An 18,855-nucleotide genomic window follows, 5' to 3' on the forward strand; every position below is an offset into this window, starting at 1 on the left:
CATTTATGACTTGTTTTTTACAGATCCAAGGTAGGGTACAAGTGGTAGGGATGTCATGGGGTACATGTGGCAGGGACAGGGGAGTGAGGTTTTCACAGAACCTGTTGGCTAACAGGTTAGCTATGTCCACAGGCTCAGTATATGTGGTATCATTAACTACCAGTTTGGCACAAATCTGAGTCTGTCTTTTTAGGTAATGTATGTAACTAAAGAATGCCTTATGGTTGTCCTTAGTGGAGGTATCTAAAATGGATTCAAAGTTTGCCTTTGAGGACCTCACAAAAAGTCTTATTGGCATGTTTAAGCTGAGGAGGGAGTGTTTCCAGTTTAATGTTCCCTCACTCTTACACTTAGACAGAAATGTCTTCCTCTTATTGTAAAGCCTGTTGATGGCAGTTGTCCACAGGCATGCTTGCTCTTCCTTGTGGAGTTTGTTTTGGTCATATCAGGTACAGCTGAGTCAATGCAGTTAAACAGCTCTTTGTATAAAACATTAGTGTAGATCTCAGCATAGTTACCAGTTCCATCTGTGGGGGGAAGTGCTGTACAGCTATTTATACCATCCTTTAAGAGGCAATAATGTGCTTTGGAGAATTGTTTTAGTTTCTTTGTTGTTGGGAAGGCGGTGGTGTGATAGTTACTTTAAATGAGACTGATTTGTGGTCAGAAATCACTAGAGAAGAACTCACCAATGTGGTGCTGGAGTAGCCCCCAATAATGGTAAGCACCAGATCTAGGATGATGGCACAACCTGTGGGAGTATCAGCCACCAGGTCCAGTCCCTTGGAGATAAAAAAAGTTGGGTAACCTGTGGGAAAGCAAGTTACAGCACAAGTAATTTACCTGGTCAATGGATGGCTAGTTAAGTCACTCAAAGCCAGGTTGTTCTGATGTATCTTGATAGACTGAAGTAGATCCAAATAGGCAGAGTGGGTGTCCTCATCACAGACAGAGTCTTGTAGCTGGCAATGACTTGAATAGGTGTCCTACCAACAGCTAATTGCACCTGAAGTATCTCCAGGAAATTCTACTGTTTAACCAACCTGTAGTTGTATTTATCTATATTGCGTATCTATACACCATCTCCTTTAGTTTTCATGCCTTCAGTTTGTAGTCTGAACGTGTGGAAGGAGGTGTAGCCCAATATGGCTGGGGTGCTCTCACAGCCATGAGACAGATCTGTGACTGCACAAGTGTGTATGTCTTCCAAGGTGAGGACTGCTTCCAGTGAGTGCAGTTTCATGTTAAGACAACTAGAGTCTAACCATGAGTTTTTTTTTATATGGGGTTTTCACATTTGGACTTTTTTCCTTGAGACATCACCTAAAAAGGGCACTATGGGGGGGGGGGTGGCTAGAGCCTTGCCCAGTAGCCAAAGTCCCAGGGGTGACAGATGAAGACCACCTCTAGCAAAGCATCAAGGTTTGTCGATCATGTCATCCTAGGCTGATAGATACTGTATCCCCGTACAATGACACCAGATTGATGTCAATCATTTTCTATTTGCATAGCGGCATCATCCTAGATGAAGGTGAAATGCTGCTTAAGGCTAGGGACATAGCTGCCTGAGACCCATAGTCCGAGAGTTCAGTCATGTCTTTCTTCATATAGTCCAGAGAGGTATATCTTAAGTCATTCACACCAACATGGAATATGAGAGAGTCACAACAGTACCTGTTGTGGGATACATGAGTGCATGTGTGATATGGAAGATTCTGGCACCTGAAAGACAGCTGACCATGACCTTCCCCTTATCCAGCCTGGTGAGAGGGACATCTGTGTGTCTCACAATGGAAATGCTTATGACTAAATTGTTTCTTTGAGTTTTTTTGTTTTAAGGGCTTGATAGGTGAGACACTAATACATGAATTATTATGTGTGTTGTGTTCTGCAGTGGACATATTATGTGTAGCATGCTTATGTTTGTGTTTGGGAGGTCTCTGGTGTTTATTTATGTTTCTGGTGAGGACCTCCACATATGTAGGTATGTGTGATGTAGGTTTGGTGAAGTGGGAGGTGAGGTGTGCAGGGTGACAACCTATTCATTGTCATATGTACTGACTGGTGTGCAAGAGACCATGTATTCCAGGCTGCATCTCTGACATGTTGAGTTTGTGTTACTCGTAGTCCAATGACATGAGAGTGTGCATCATGTGGTGGATCCTAGCCCCTGATAAGCAAATGACCGTGCCTTTTTCTTTACTCAGCTTGGAGAGAGGGACATCAGTTTGTCTCACAATGGAGTCTCCAATGATTAGAATGTTGAATTGTGTGGTGGCTTGCCTTATGGCTGAGCCTCCACGAGATGTAGCTATATGTGTTGATAAGGGTATTATTTTTACAGAGTGCATTTGGGGCTTCTGAGAGTATTTGTTATCTGTATTTTGCCTATGAGGTCTTTGTGATTTAAGACTATTACATTTCAGTGCCACAGCATATATCTGCTTTGAACTGTGTGTGCTGGATGCGGAGTGTGTAATAATGACTACCTTATTGACATTAGGAGTACTGTCATGTGAAAGCTTTGCCTCCAGTGACATTGTGTAAATACATCTCTCACATACCTTATCAGTCTGTTTGAGAATGACCTGGTTGTCAGTAAACATGAGGCAATTTCTACATTGCCTCAGGATGCCTATATCCACCAAGGTGATAATGGTCAAAGTGGGAAAGGTCATATCCATGGTAACAGACCCTTTTTTATCGATTAAACAGTTGTATTGAGAATATCAACCAATGTCACAAGTATCTGTTTTGCAACTATGGGGACAGTGCATGTTACTGCAGGCTAGTTATCCTCTGTGCAACTCGGTATTGTAGTAAGTTACATCATGCTTTCTCAGGAGAAATGTCACTCACGTTGCCTGACTCTGCACAGAGCAATGCCAAACAGTGGAGGGAAAACTGATATGTACACCCTGGAAAATTAAGGATTGAGTATTTAAGCAGTTATTCAGAAGTTAGACACAAATCAAGCAGTGCTTACTGAAAACAAAGAATTACCTTGTGAAGAATGCTGAAAAGAGGGGAGTCACATGAATGGCTACTGCCTCGCTACTACTACTGCTGGTCTCACCACGGCCACACTCTGCTTGGATACAATGCTCCTTTTTTCTTTTCTTCTCACCAGAAGTAAAACATTAGCACCACTACCGAGATGAGAAGCAGGTCACAGCCTGATTGTTGATCCACACACTTGTCCCAGATGATGCAAGGGCCTGTAGGCTTGTTGTAACCTTTTCAGGTAGATGCCTTGAATAGCAAACAGACCAATTGGTTCAGTTTTGCATGTAGTATGCTTTGGGTTCCAGGGTTTCTAGGATTTCACTAGGGTACTGACCTGATGGTGATTAGGAGCATAGCTGCTGCATCACAATATAATGTTCAGTGTCAAGTGACATACATGTCCAGGGTTGGTCTAGCAAGGTCTACAGCAGCAGTGATGATCCATGTTAGGTAACAGTTTCACAGTAGTTCATGCAGCCTTCCCTTCAACAGCATAATGGAGGTGATCTGTGTGACATGGATGTGAGGCCTACTGCAGAGGAGTGGCCAGTCTTGGGAGATGTTCCTGTCCCTCCAGCATGTCCTAGGTATGTCATACTGTACATTTAATTTCCCAGAACAATAAACTGTAGTCCCACATTATTTCACACAACATCCATTCGCTCTCTGGTTGTTTGACAAGCATTGTAGCCTTGCAAGGCCAAAGTACTTATTGCAAAGTTGAACAAGTTTTCTGTGCATGCACAGATATCCACATCTTCCCTGCCAAGAGTGCCTCTAGAGAGTGTGTCTGAGGCTGTGAATCCCAAGGGTGTAGCAGCATGACCATTACTTTGCTGAATTTCTACATCGTCACATTTGTAAGTCTGCTATTGTGACCCTGCCTAATAACAGGATTATGGCTCAGGAAAGTGCCATATGCCTGGCAAAGCAGCATACTCAATACACCATGTTATCCCACACTGTCAGGTACTGTTTTACCTTAGAATGACACCATAAAGGTAATAACATCTGACATTTAAGCATCTGTCAGGCCACTGCCTAACCATGACCTGTTGTGATGTATACACAAGCAATAATCTATTGCTAATTGCATTATCAGTTTCTATTGAAGAGAAGTGGACAGCGTCCCCAACCCTCTACTCTTAGTCCACACCAACACAAAGTGTGAGAGATGCAACTCTATTAAGAACCTTGAATCCATGCTGTCTCACAAACCAGTCAGTACATATGACAATAAGTGGGTTGCCAGCATGTACACCTCAACTCACCTCACCTCACCTCCTACTCCACCCAAACCCACATTACACATACTTACATATGCAGAGGTCATAACCAGAAACATAACTAAACACCAGAGACCTCCAAATCACAAACACAAGCATGCTACATATAATACTTCATTTGCAGAATACATTACATATAAAAGCTCATGTACCAGTGTTTCCCCACTTAAACACCTAAGGCAAAACACAAAAACAAACATATTACTCAGAGGGGATTCCATTGTTCGACACACTGATGTCCTTCTCACCAGACTGGATAAGGAAAAGGTCATGGTCAGCTGTCTTGTCAGGTGCCAGGTTACACCATAATACACATGCACTCAAGTCTCTCAACAACAGTTATATTCCATGTTGGTTTGAATGACTTGAGACATACTTCTGAGGACTATATGGAGAGAGGCATGACTGAACTCTGGGACTATGTGTCTCAGGTAGGTATGTCCGTAGCCTTAAGCAGCATTTTACTGTCACCTAAGATGATGTCTCAATACATACAGAAAATGCTTGACCGCCATAATTAGCTTAGTGTCTGGTGTCATTCTAAAAGGATATAGTATATGTCAGCCTGGGATGACATGAGTGACAGACCTCAATGCTTTGCCAGAGATGGTCTTCATCTGTCGCTCCTGGAATTTCAGCTACTGTGCAATTCTCTTGCCAACCCCCATAGTGGCTTTTTTAGGTGGTGTCTCAAGGATAAAATTCCTAATGTAAAAACCCCATATAGCCCCTCATTAACACTCTTCAAGAGAATCCTTGATGAGTGGATGGGAAACAGAAAATTTACCCTGGGGATCACTGCAATGGCTCTGCTGGACAGAGGCACAGGGAACTAATGGCTCTGCTGGACTGAGGCACAAGGAACTAATCTAAGGGGGTGGCAAAAGCCAACACGTTCTGGCTAGGCTTATAGATGCCCTCGGGCAGATAGCCTAGTACTTACCTACCTATAAAAACAACCTTAGAGTTATGCAACTAAATGCTAGGAGTCTCAACAGGAAACTGAACTCACTGGAAGCTGTCTTCACCTTGGAAGACACAGACATTTCTGCAGTCACAGAGACTTGGTTCAAGGCTGTGGAGAGTACCCCAGCTATACCAGGTTATACCTCCTTCCACACATTCAGACCTCAAACTGAGGGCACGAAAAATAAAGGAGGCGGTGTATCACTATTCATTAAAGATAAATACACATCTAGGTTGGTTAAGCAGTAAGATTCCCTGGAGACACTTCAGGTGCAATTAACTGTTTCTAGGCACCTATTCAAGTAATTGCCAGTTACAGGACCTCCTCCACGAATCAGGATACCCACTCTGCTTATTTGTATGTATTTGATTTTATCAAGCTACATCTGAAAACCCTAGTTTTGTGCAACCTTAATTTCCCATTAGCTTTCTCATGCTCAAACTCACTTGCCCAAAGGTTCCTCAGCTTCATTAAGTATAATGTCCTGGACTAGCTGGTTAACACTCCCACAAGGGGAGCCAAAATTCTAGATCTGGTGCTACCAATACTGGGGATCACTGTAGCACCCCCCCCCCCGTGAGGTAATCCCTGGTGAGATCTCACCACAAATCGGTCTCATTCAATGTAACTATCACACCTGTCCCCCCTAGCAGAACCTAAACTAAAAAATTCTCCAAAGAAGATTAAAACCTCTTATGGGATGGTATAAATAGCTTCATTGCACCTCCTCCCTCAGATGTAACTGGCAACTATGTCAAGCTCTACACCAGTGCTTTAAACAAACATCTGCAATGACTCTGCCATACCTGATAGGACCAAAACAAGCTCCTCTAGGAAGAGCAAACCTGCCTGTTGGACAACTGCCATTAATAAGCTTTACAATAAGAGAAAAAAATTGCTGTCTAAGACTAAGAGGGAGGGAGCCCTCCTAAACTGGAAACACTCCCACCTCAGCTTAAACATGCCAATAAGAAGTCTTGTAAAATCCTCCAAAGCAAACTATGAGTCCAAATTAGCTTCCTCAACAAAGGACAACCACAAGGCATTCTGCAGTTGCATCCATAACCTAAAAGGAAAGGTCCAGATTTGTGCCAAACTGGTAGTTAATAATACCACATATATGAGCCTGTTGACATAGCTAACCTGTTGGCTAACAGGTTCTTTGAAAACTTCACTCCCCTGTCTCCACCATGCATACCCCATGACCTCCCTACCACCTGTTCCCTACCTTGTATCTCTAAAGAGCAAGCTCTACACTCCCTCTGTAATGCCAAAAGCACAGCATCTATGGAACCTGATAACATCCCAAGCTGCATCCTACATGGGCTGCAACATGAATTAGCCATACCATTGGGTACTCTTTTCAGTCACAGTCTAAGCACTGGCTTCATACCAGCTGAATGGAAAACAGACACTGTTATACGCTTGCACAAAAGTGGTGTGTCCACTTACTCTGGGAACTATAGATCTTTTAGCCTGACTAGCCTTATCTACAAGGCCATGGAGCAAATCATCATGGACCTTATCAACAAAGACATAGTTTATTTATTTATTTATTTAACATTTGTTAACCTGGAAAGTCTAATTAGGAAAGAGCCTATTTTCATCAGAGACCCAAGGAGAAATGCTCCAGATACATGTCTTTGGAATGAGACCAGAGTACCGGAAGAAACCCATGCAAACACAGGGAAGACATGCAGACTCTGCACAGAAGGCACCCCAGTCAAGAATCAAACTGGAGAATCTCTTGCTGTGAGGTGAATATGTTACCCACTGCATCACTGTGCCATCCATAATCTCCAAACACTTGACCCTACTCAGTTTGGATTTGTCAAAGGGACTTCTTCAAGACAGTCACAAAGGCACTGGATGAGGGGAAATCTGTGCATACAGCCTACCTGGACTTATCCAAGGAGTTTGACACTATCCCCCACTCAGGCATCATAGACAAACGCACCCAAGCAGGCATCAACCCTTATATCGTTAGATGGGTTGCTAACTGGCTCACTGATAGAACTCATATGGTCAAAATAGGGGAATCCACCTCCAACAGCAGATCTGTAACCAGTGGCATTCCACGTGGGTAAGTCCTGGTACCTGTACTGTTTGGAATCTATTTCTCCAAAGTACAAGTAAAAACTAAAGGTCTTTGGCTGACAAAGTTTGCTGATGACTGCAAACTGGGAGTGGCCATAGAATCTCCAAATGATGTCAACATCCTACAATAAGGCCTTACACACACGAATGATTGGTGAAAAAGTCATGGCATTAAACGCAATGCAAAAAAAAAAAGTATTATCATTCCTTTCAGTGAAAGTGATGTCCCTGCTAACTACCACATTAATAGCAATACCTTACATATGCACTCAGTTGGGAGAGACCTGTGCACACAGATTGACAGCTACCTTACCTTTGACCACCTTGTCTCCATAGTGGTAAGAAGGTCATTCTATTTTGCTCATGTCATAGGTAAGGGCATTGTTTCCAGTAAAAAAGAAGATATAACCTCCCTGTAATCTTCCCTTATCAGGCCAAAAATTGAGTACAATGCCCTTTTGGTATGTACCTTTCCAAGCACCTACAGCAACTGGAAAGAACACAAAGGTTCCTCCCAAGGAAAATCCAATATCTTCAGCATCTGTCCTATGTGGATCATCTGAAATGACTGTCATTTTATTCTTTGTGACTCTTAGGCCTTGTGGAGGACAAGAGATTGGAGGCCTGCAGCATCTGCAAGGCCCAAAACAGCACAAAACCTTACCAGTTTGGGATGCATACTTGCTCTGTAGGGAGATACACACACCAAGTGGGCTGGAGTGAGATGAGAATCCCTTCCTATTTAGTTTGACACACTACATACCATAGCACTTCACACTTACACCACAGCTGAAGTCTGACATTAACATCACTTTGGGTAATCTTATGGTAGATGACATCAGCAAGTCTCGTTGAGGACAACATTTTGGAGGCCTGCAGCACCTGCAAGGCCAAAAACAGCACAAAACCATACAAGTTTGGGATTCATACTTGTCCTGTAGAGAGATATACACACACTAAATGGGGTGGAATGAGATTAGAAACCCTAGCTATCCAGTTTTATACACTGCAGACGACAATACTTAACATACACATCATGGCTGATGTCTGACATTAGCATGACTTTAGGTAATCTTATGCTAGATGACAATAGCAGACCATGTGGATGACAAGAGTGTGGAGGTCTTCATCAACTGCTGAGGCATGTTTGGATTGTTTACATGTTGCTAAGTAGTGTACAAATGGGAGGTGCATTGCTTACATGAGAGAATTATTGTTCCATAAACTGACTCCACTCCACACCTAGCTGTACTCCAGGCCAGGATTATGTGTGTTACATGGTGTGGCTTATGAACCTGTTTCTGCACTGCTGCACTTCATGCAAATTGGCTAAGGCTTTTTTTTTAAATAGGTCAGTTATGTGGTGCTGCATATAAATGTGTAATTAATATGGGAAAGAGGTTAATACTAGTACAGCACACACAGAGTCACAGTGTGTAAAACATTGCTTATTACTACTTCACAATCAAAATATCTGGAAATCTCAAGATTAAAACCCTGAACACCATCATAAGAGCTAGCTGCTTTAGTCCTTTGAGCCACAGAAGCTGCTTACCAGAAAAGGGATCATTCATCACATCATCACCTGCATAAATATATACATTGCTATCCCTCAGTTACCTAACACTTACAATGTAAGTTCAAATTCCTCATTACTGTCCTGATACTGTGTGGCATATTAACTGTGTGAAATGCTCATATAACACACACACACACACACATATATATATATATATATATATATATATATATATATATATATAGCATAGATGAGTTACTGTTATGGCACTTACAATGGACACTGCTGTTCTGAGGGGTGGAGAACAAAAGCCCATGTTCTGCTAACAGACACACTAGTCTGACTATCATTTAACCTCACTTTCTAACATGTCCCTTAAATGATGTACAAACAATCTGCTGCAGTAGGACTGCATGAATATTCCATGCATGAGATCTACCGATTAAAAATGGTGACATGCTAGTGGAATGATTGCCTGTAGTCCCATGTGGATGTAATTTCTGTCCAAGTAGCCAACTATAGTTACATGCAAAATGTACCAGGTCCATAGTTACAATGACATATCATAATAATGTACTGTGTAGTTTACAGACTTACCTTGCAAATGCAGCAGTTGACACAACTGTAGTTCAGGGATGTCTCTGTCTGATGCAAGCACTACACAGCCAATACATGGATAGGTACAGTATGTGTGAGTTGCATGGCCTCAATTTTAATATCTGTATGTAAGTAGGAGCAAAGTGTCAGTCCCTAGGCCCCCAGGTTGTCAGTGAATGTGCTATGCATTGTCTCTTAGCCAAACCCAGGGCATACTGAGCACACCTATGTCTGTCTACAGGGACACCAGCGGGGGTTCCTCCTTTGAGTACTCCTGTGACTGTGGCTGTGGTGACCTAGGCACTGGTTGGGGGCTGTGTATCCCTTCCCTTTGCTGATCCTGCTGCGGCTGTTTCTGCAGGATCATATTGTGTGGTATAACACATGCTGTGAATATCTGTGCACATGTGGCTGGACTATGCTGCAGGGATCTACCAGATATATCGAGGCACCAGAACCGTGACCTCAGAAGCCCAAATACATGCTCTATGATGTTCCTACTTTGTGTGTGTGTCTCATTATAGTTTTCCTCAGTGGGTGTGTGTGCATTTCTGATGGGTGTCATCATTCCCGGTTCCATGGAATAGCCAGCATCTTCCAGTAAATGGCCCTGTGGGATGTTCCCCCTAGCAAACATCTGGTACAGTTGTGCTGTGTGTCAGATATGGGAGTTGTGTTAACTGCCAGAGTTGCCATCATCCACTTCATGATAATGCCCTGGCCATTGAACACAACTTGGCAGTTGATGGAGTGGTATTATTTGTGGTTAACATAGATTCTACCCTGCTCACCAGGTGGTGCCTTGATGTGTACATGATTGCAGTCTGTGGCACCCAGTACTTCAGCGTAGGGTGCTACACAGTAGAAGTGTTGCATATTGCTGGCCCTCATCTCAGGAGAAAGGGGCTAAGATATGTGTTCACTGGCATGTGGGAGCATAGCATTCAAGAACTGATGAAGTATCCTGGATGCAGATGCCTGTGACACTCCCATCATGATCCTTGTTGGTCTTTGAAAAGTACCTGTAGCTAGTATCATAAGGGCTACACACACCTCAGTTTCTAATGGAATAGGTTCCCCTCAGTTAGCTCCAGCTCATGTAGCTCCTGGTAGATTACCTTGGGCCTGAACACACTTCTCCTCCTCGGCCTAGGCTTATTGTCAGAAGCACCAGCAGCATCTAGCACATACGCATGGAGAATAGCTGCAGCAGCTCCTAGAATTATCTCAGTTAAAATTTCCAAGTCTCTACTCCAATGGTTCAGAGTATTGAGGGAAAATCAGATTGTAGGGCATATGCATACTTTATACCATTGGGGTGTAGGTCCACCATGTGGGATTGGCTAATTATGATGTAGTTTACCTACTTAAGATATAATTGACATGAGTTAAAGGCCCTACTTTATCATGTGATGTGGCACTATGCACAGCATCTCGCAGCTTAGCTTATACAAAACTACATAATATTAATTGAGTATATATATTGTTTTTATTCATAGCTGGTGACATCATGATTGTCACATGGGTTTTCTGGTCATGTGAACACACTACGCCATGCCCAAACCATTTGCAGCAAGAGGCATGCTGCGCAAACACATGCAGTGAGCACTAAAAATCCAGTGGGAATATAAACACCATGTAAGGGCCTACACGATGTGGTTATCTGGACACAGATGCTCCCTTTAACATTTCATCAAATGCATGCCATTTACCACTCATTTGTATAAATATTCATACTGACAGACAGGAAACTACATGGTTCAGAGCCATGTAAGCTGGGTAGCAACACAGATGCACCACTGTACACACCTGGCGCAGGACCCTACAGTACATTTGTCTAAACTACATTATAAGTGCTGTTTTACAATTTTTTGTTATTTTTCTGTTAAGCATGTTTGTGCACTGCTACAAATAGTGCAAACATGTAGAAATTAAAAAAAATAATATTAAATTCACATATTCCCTGCTTTTTTTAAGACATCTACAATGTATGTTTTGCACATTTATGTATGTGATGTAACCTTTTCAGGGGGTTGCCCATATTTGTGGATGTTTACATCGACTTCTTTCTGTGTAGCTCCTGTTTGTGAAAAATTTCCAAGTACACTACTAACATTGACACAGAGTCTGCACAGATATCTTGGATCACTCCACCTGGCTAATTTGCATAAAATTCACCTGCTTACGCCAAAAATTTGCATTGCATGGAAGTTTCCCCATTTGCTCATGCTTACACACTGGTAAGAGGGGTTTACTGATCTAAAACTGTTTGTACCCATGTGTGCATTGAGGCACAATGCATACAGAGAAAAAAAATAATGTAAGCTTTACTGAATTCCGCATTATGTCTATCTATATAAAGATACGGGGCTGGATTCATGAATGGCTATTTTCTTGACTGCTTTCATATATGCATCACGGGATGACACTCACATGATAGTGCTCTATTTTGTATTCAAGTTGTTCTTCACTTCGTATACACTTTTCAAACAAAGGTAAACAGCACAGTAAGCTAAAGAAAGCATAATCAGCTGAATTACATACAATGAACCAGTCCAATATGGCAGAAACATTCAGAAAGCTAGAAAGTAACCATGTAGAGACGGTGTAGCCCTTTAACATTAACTCCAAAACCTATTGGAATACAACCACCATCGCACTTAGAAAAAAAAAACAATGTTAGGGGCTGCTGCTGCTGCTCTCTTGCATGTGTATATGCAACAGGTTCAAATCTATGCTGCTGTTACTGATGATGGACCTCATCCAATGAGAAGAAGGGTGTTCCGTGTAACATATCATGGGCTGCATTTATTTGAGATAGTAGAGCAATACAGGGTTGACAGGGAAATACTACAAGAACTCTGCAACCCTTGCTGCCACCTACCACAGACGCAAAAGAAATTGAGGAGAACTTATGCCAGTGGAGACTAAGGTAAGTGTAGCATTAAGGATATTAGCTACTGGTACATTGCAAAGATCTACAGGAGATGTACTAGGGGTGTCACAGACTTCAGCCTCTAGAATATTGCACCAATGTCTTAATGTTATGCTACAACATGCAAGGGAATATATCTATTTTCCATGCATAACAGAGGAGCGAGCAATAACAATGCAGGAATTTTATGCTGTATCACACTTCACTGAAATTGTGGGGACCATAAGATGTACTCACATATAAATAAAAGACACAAGTACATAGTTCTTATGTTATTCATTTTCTTTTTTTCTGTCATGTTTTCAATGTACTAAAATGTAGTAATCTGTATGTACAAATGCCTATTACACATTGAAGACATTTTTGTTTTATATATATATATATATATATATATATATATATATATATATATATATGTATATATATATATATATATATATATATATATATATATATATATATATATATATATACATGAAAGTGCAAATAAAGATATTGGGGAAAAAAAGAAATGAAAGCCACACCTGGTGAACAGGGAAGGACATATATCAACAGGAGTGGGTTCCATTCAGACAACTTCCAGGTTGCCTGTAATGCCTGAGGGATCATCCCCATGTCAGTGCAGGCAGCCCAGGCAGGTACCTTGATTTACAAATATGGCACACCTCACAGCTTTACACAGGGTTTGCTAGGGGTGATGTTCCACAAGGCCATCTACTAGGTGATGCAAATTGCACACTGGAAATGTAGTTCATGACACCCATCAGAAATGCACACCACCCCCCCAGCAGAGGAAGGATACAATGATGCCCATACTCAAACTAGAAAAACAATAGAGTACGTGTTTGACATGCTGCAGTCATGGTTCCGCTGTTTAGACACATCAGGGGGTGCCCTGCAGTATGACCCAGGTGCCTGTGCAGAAATTCTTTAACTCTGTCCCATGTTGCAAATGATCATTTTGAGGGAACGGTTTCAACAGTAACAGCAAGGCCCATAACCACACATTCCTGGACCACAGGCAAGGGCAGCACCTCCAGCACATACAGACAAGGATTCTGAGGAAGAACCTCCAGCTGCAGAGATAGCCAGCAGATCTAGGCATGCACAGTATGCCCTTTGCCCTGGCTAAGAGGCAGAGGATATCACAAGCACTCACCACCTAAGACTCAAAGATTAGACCATACACATACTCAGCAACTAAAAGGAAATGATGAAACACACACTCAGCAGAGAAGGAATACACATAACAACCTAAGCACATACAGATATTAAATGTAATGCCATCCAGTGTTCACAAACTTTACTTACCGATGTAATGTCTGTGTCCCAATAGCATCAGACAGAGGCAGCCTTAAAGCAAATTATACAAAACTGCAGTAATGTCAAGGTAAGTATAGATCCTATATTATGCAAACAAATGTGTAAAATGATAAACTAGTTGCATAGGAGATATATTTAAATCAACATTAAGATTTTCTTACCTTGATTGTGTGTATGGTCATTTTTTTGTGAAATATGTGTGTCTGCATGAAAACAATCAAGCTCTGTGCTAGCATTACATTCCAACATCTTATACAAGTGTGAGCCATGCATGGTAGAGTTGTCAGTTCAGTGTCATTGCTCCTGACCACATAAACTGCCTCTGCTAGGAGTTGCACTGCCAATTACACATCCCCGATTTAAAGTGGGGGTGCTACCTGAATGTGAATGATATCTGCTGGACAAGCTTTCTTCACAAGTGTGTCAAGGACTATGACCCCATACCCTACTGTGTCTGCATGTGGACCCCTCAATCACTGATTAAGTAGTAGAAGTAGTGTCAGTATGGGAGTGGGATCTGCCACAGCCATGTTGGCTAAGACCAGAGGATGTTGTAGCTCTGTGGATACATGGATGCTGTCCCTCCCCCAGCAGATGTTCCATCACAGACACTGCCCAATCCAGTGTGTCACTTATCCTGTCAAATGTCACCCACACAGTTGAGTCAGTCAGGCAGTAGCAAATGAAAACACACCACTGTAATATAACCATACTAACTTTGAAAGCACAGCTGGAACTGTCATATCTGCAGTATACCAGCAGTGAATTTTCAAAATTGCATACATCCAAAATTCTTTTTTCTACTGCATATTGAAATAAATTCAAAATATGAACATGTAAAGTTTCTGAAGAGGACAAACATAACTTATGAAATAGTGCAGTAATTTGTAGAACAATATCCTCCAAGTAACAAGCGGTAATAGTCTGTCAGTATCCAGTCTGCCCTTCTTCCACTTCATTAGCTACACCATTACCTTTATATATGGTAGTTCAGCCATCTGAGCACTGTGAAGATGCAAATAAGGTGTGAAATCATTAGCATTCCTGAATACTAAAAAAGTCACTTGGTATAGGGAATGTTAACATCATGTAAGTAGCTACATGATTGCATGCACACACCCTATAACTGCAGGAAGGAGCAATGACAATGTTAGTCTTAATGGCTTGCAAGGTCTACTGATTACTCTGACTATAGCAACAAGCAACAATGAAGTGATTATTCTCTCTGAAGTGTTTAAATCATGCAGAGTTGACTTAAAATAAAAAATGTAAGCACCTTGAGAGCTATGAGAACAACCTCAACAAGAATGATATAATTGTACAAAGAGCACACTGTCCATCCTCTGCTTAAAATCTGTCTGAAACACTAATCAGTTATAGTATTCATTGAAACAAAGATGCAAATAAATGGACATGACACTGCATGTTTGTAGTTAAACTGAGACGAGAGGAAAATACTCAGAAAATAAAAAGAAGAAATGCTGTCAGTTTTGGCAACCCGACATTAATTTTGTGTGAGCTATTATTAGTGTAATGTGTTTTTCAATGTCACGTTGACCTAGACATGTTCAACCAAATGAGAAAGGAACATTTTCCAGTCCTCTGTTGGTGACAAATGGGTTAAGAAACACAACAGAGTGTGTGCTGTTATTGCACTGACTTGAGGAGTCAATTCCAGATAGTGGGCTGTCTGACAGTTAATGCATATTTTCTGAGCATATGATCAGCCTATAGTACACTCATATCTAGGAAACTTCACAATCCTGCCTTTTCATTATTATTCCCGATATCTGTTAATACCAGTGTGTGTGTGTGTGTGTGTGTGTGTGTGTGTGTGTGTGTGTGTGTGTTTGTTTGTGTGTATGTGTATGCGTGTTCTTTATTTGCGTGAGTTTTGACAAAGCGCACTATTGAGTGGCACTGTTTCAAAGCAGTCAACTAAAGTCCACTGCTCACTGTACAAACTAAGAAATTTTATTTGGTATGCCATCAGTAGTGCCTTTTACAGTGACACAGGTATGCTTTACAGAAGCACTCTGAAAAGCAGTAAGAGAATAAATTCTACATCACATCTAACTATCATTGTAGCACATGGGTGAAATTAAATGAATTTAAAGAAACATGAAAGTGGATGCAGGGTTTGAATTCAGCTTGAAGCCACATGCTACTTGAAATGCTTGCAGCAGATGTGAAAATGCATCTTGTGTTTTGTTGTGTGGAATACAACTTGTTATATATTTTTTTTCCTGTGTAATGACAGCACTGCTTAGCAGTGCCCCTGCAGTGCTCACAGCTGAACAAAAGAGTGAACATTTTTATTTTTGCAATCTTCATTAGTGCAAACAGTTTTTTCACTGTTGCACGGTATTACTAATGAGTGAGTGATGTACACATGCTAGATACATGTTTCTGTGGCAGAAACTGGAAATGCAGTGACTTTTGTCCCTTAACAAAGTTGCCTGGGGTTCAAATCCATACAGTGTGAATGGAATGTGGAAATTATTACTCCAGATGTATGCCTTGCTTTCGTCAGAACCTCATATGTTTTTAGATTTCCTCATTTCTTGCCTTGTGCAGTTGCTCGCTGCTGAGTGGTGCACAATCAAGCTTACCTGCTTAAGGGAAAAAAAAGTGAAACATTTTATTTGGGAAGCCTTCTGTAGTCCAAATAGGCTTATCAGCAATGTGTGGACATTAGCACTCTGGACAGTACTGAGCGGACAACATCCAGTTAGGGTTCAAATCCAGGCAACATTTATTTTAACAAAGGATGTCAGGATGCAATTTCTAGCAATACTTTGATTAGGAAGCTAAACACTACAGTATATACAAATATCGATCATAGTTATATTTAATGCTATGATCATTTTTTCCTAAGTGGCATACCTCATAAATTACCTACTTATGAAACACAGTTGAATGTGTGTGTAATTGTTTAAGCAAGATAAATTAAAAATTAATTTGCATATCTATGATGGGCAGAATACTTAAGCTAAAATCACCTTGTCCCCTTATATAGCCCAACTCTTATGTTTAGGACAGTATGTGTAGTGAAGCAGATATGTATCATTCTCCAACGTGTATTAATCAGCTCATGAAAGCCTATCAACCTGATATGCATTTGCAAATAGTAATACTAACTGTTTCATGGGAATGCTTTTCACAGGATTTCCCATAAGTCACACACATACAGGCCTATCTGAAGTATCTCCATTCATACTGAAATACAGTTGATCTGTAATGAAGATGTTTGAAAGGGAGATCTCCTATAGCACTGACAAATAATCGCTTGCTTGAAATTTATGCATTATTTCTTTCTTAGATTTAATTCTTACATTGGTTAACTAACTTTTTACAGTGTGCAATTCCAGTAAGTTATGTGCCATTTCATCTTATTTAACCTCCAAAACACCAGAGATAACAATCAAAGCCAGTGAGTCTGTCACTGTTGATCATCTGTTGACCATCTGAAAAAGTGTGAATATGTTGTGCATTACCAGGTTTCACATCATCATTGCCATTTTTTATTAATTACATTCCTTTGTTTGCAAATGCCTTTCTGTGCATTCCAGTGCGCAAGTGCAGCTGGCATAGTTGTATATGTCTGCATACTAGCTGTTAAACATGAGATTGGAATTTGGCACAAATTCAGAATTAGAGTTGCTTCTTGACTTCTACAGTCATAGCTGCTGCAGCATATGATGGTGCTAAATTTAGAGAGCAAAGTTGGGATGTTGAGTCCAGGATTTTTGAGGAACTCCTTGTGAAGCAATACAGCTGTAGGCTGCTTCAGCGGGACTATATTAGGTGTCAGTATAAGACTGAGGCTTGGAACAGATTAGCTAAGGCTGTCTCCAGTACAACTAGCATTACATGCACTGCTGGGAATTATCATCGGCACTACGGTGACCTGAAAAGGCCAAGAAGGACCTCCTTAGTTGAAGGGAGGATAGGTTTAGAACTGTTGACATCCCTCAGTTGTGTAAGTGGACTGACCCATCTGCTTTAAATGATATAGAATACATGACCAAGACAAGAATGTTATTCAATATGCTTTATTGTCTCTTCTTCTCTACTTGTGTTGCAGAGTTGCTGAAGATATTGCAGCAAAAAGGGAGGTGCACCAAGAAAGGTTAACTTGCCTCAGAAAGGCATGGCATACATATGCATCAGTTTTCACTGAAAGCCTAACAACTATTGTAATTGTATGCAATATGTTAATACTGTAATAAATAGTTGTATTTATGATATCATAGCAGTGTGATTGATTAATGGTTCAACAGAAAAAGACCTTCCTATCATACCTGGATGTTTTAAAAGTGTATGAACTTGATAATTATAACTGTATCTTTTCTGACTTCATATAGTCATGTGACATGCCATGGATATAATTCTCTTATCGTTTTTGTCTTACCCCCCTCTCTCTTATTTTTTTTTGGGGAGGAGGGTATTTCATATGGCTTAAAAATGTTGTGTTGTGATACATTTCGGCTTACAAAACTTGACATGCAGCGCAGAAAGGCAAACTGACCACTGTGGATTGTCCTTCATTCTGCAACACCAACACCCAGCACTTTAGGGTCCCAGGATGTCAATGCCCATCTGCATCAGGTAGCTCTGCCCTGGCAGCTGATGCACTGGTACCCTCTGACAGTAATATTGGTAGAGGTGGTGATTTTGTCCCCCACTATGAGCTGACAGGGCTAACAGAAGGTATAATGGAAAGGTCCCTCATCACATTGCCAAGATGGTGCCACATTGAGCATGGACACAGGAAATGGAGACAGGAGACAGTGACGATTATTCTGAGGGTTAGGAATTGATTATCCCTGTCCTCAGGCTTAATGTGGGTGTGCCTCTGATGTCCCCTACCTACCACCAATCATAGGTGTCTGCCAACCTTTTATATCACCATCCTCATCTGTTTTGTTTTCCCTGTATGTCTGCTCCTGCTCCATCACCTACCTTCCTATCTGAACTTCACATTCCTTAGTGTATTCTCCAATATTCCTCTCTCTTTGAAAGGTGTAAAGTAAAAAACTGGCACTATAACATGAACAGGCAAGCAAAAACTGAGGGTGATGCTACTCAATGCTAGGAGTCTAAATCTCAAAATGCACTCACT

The sequence above is a fragment of the Protopterus annectens genome, chromosome 9.part0 (assembly GCF_019279795.1).
Source record: "Protopterus annectens isolate FY-2018-M chromosome 9.part0, PAN1.0, whole genome shotgun sequence".
In the NCBI taxonomy this organism is placed as follows: Eukaryota; Metazoa; Chordata; order Ceratodontiformes; family Protopteridae; genus Protopterus; species Protopterus annectens.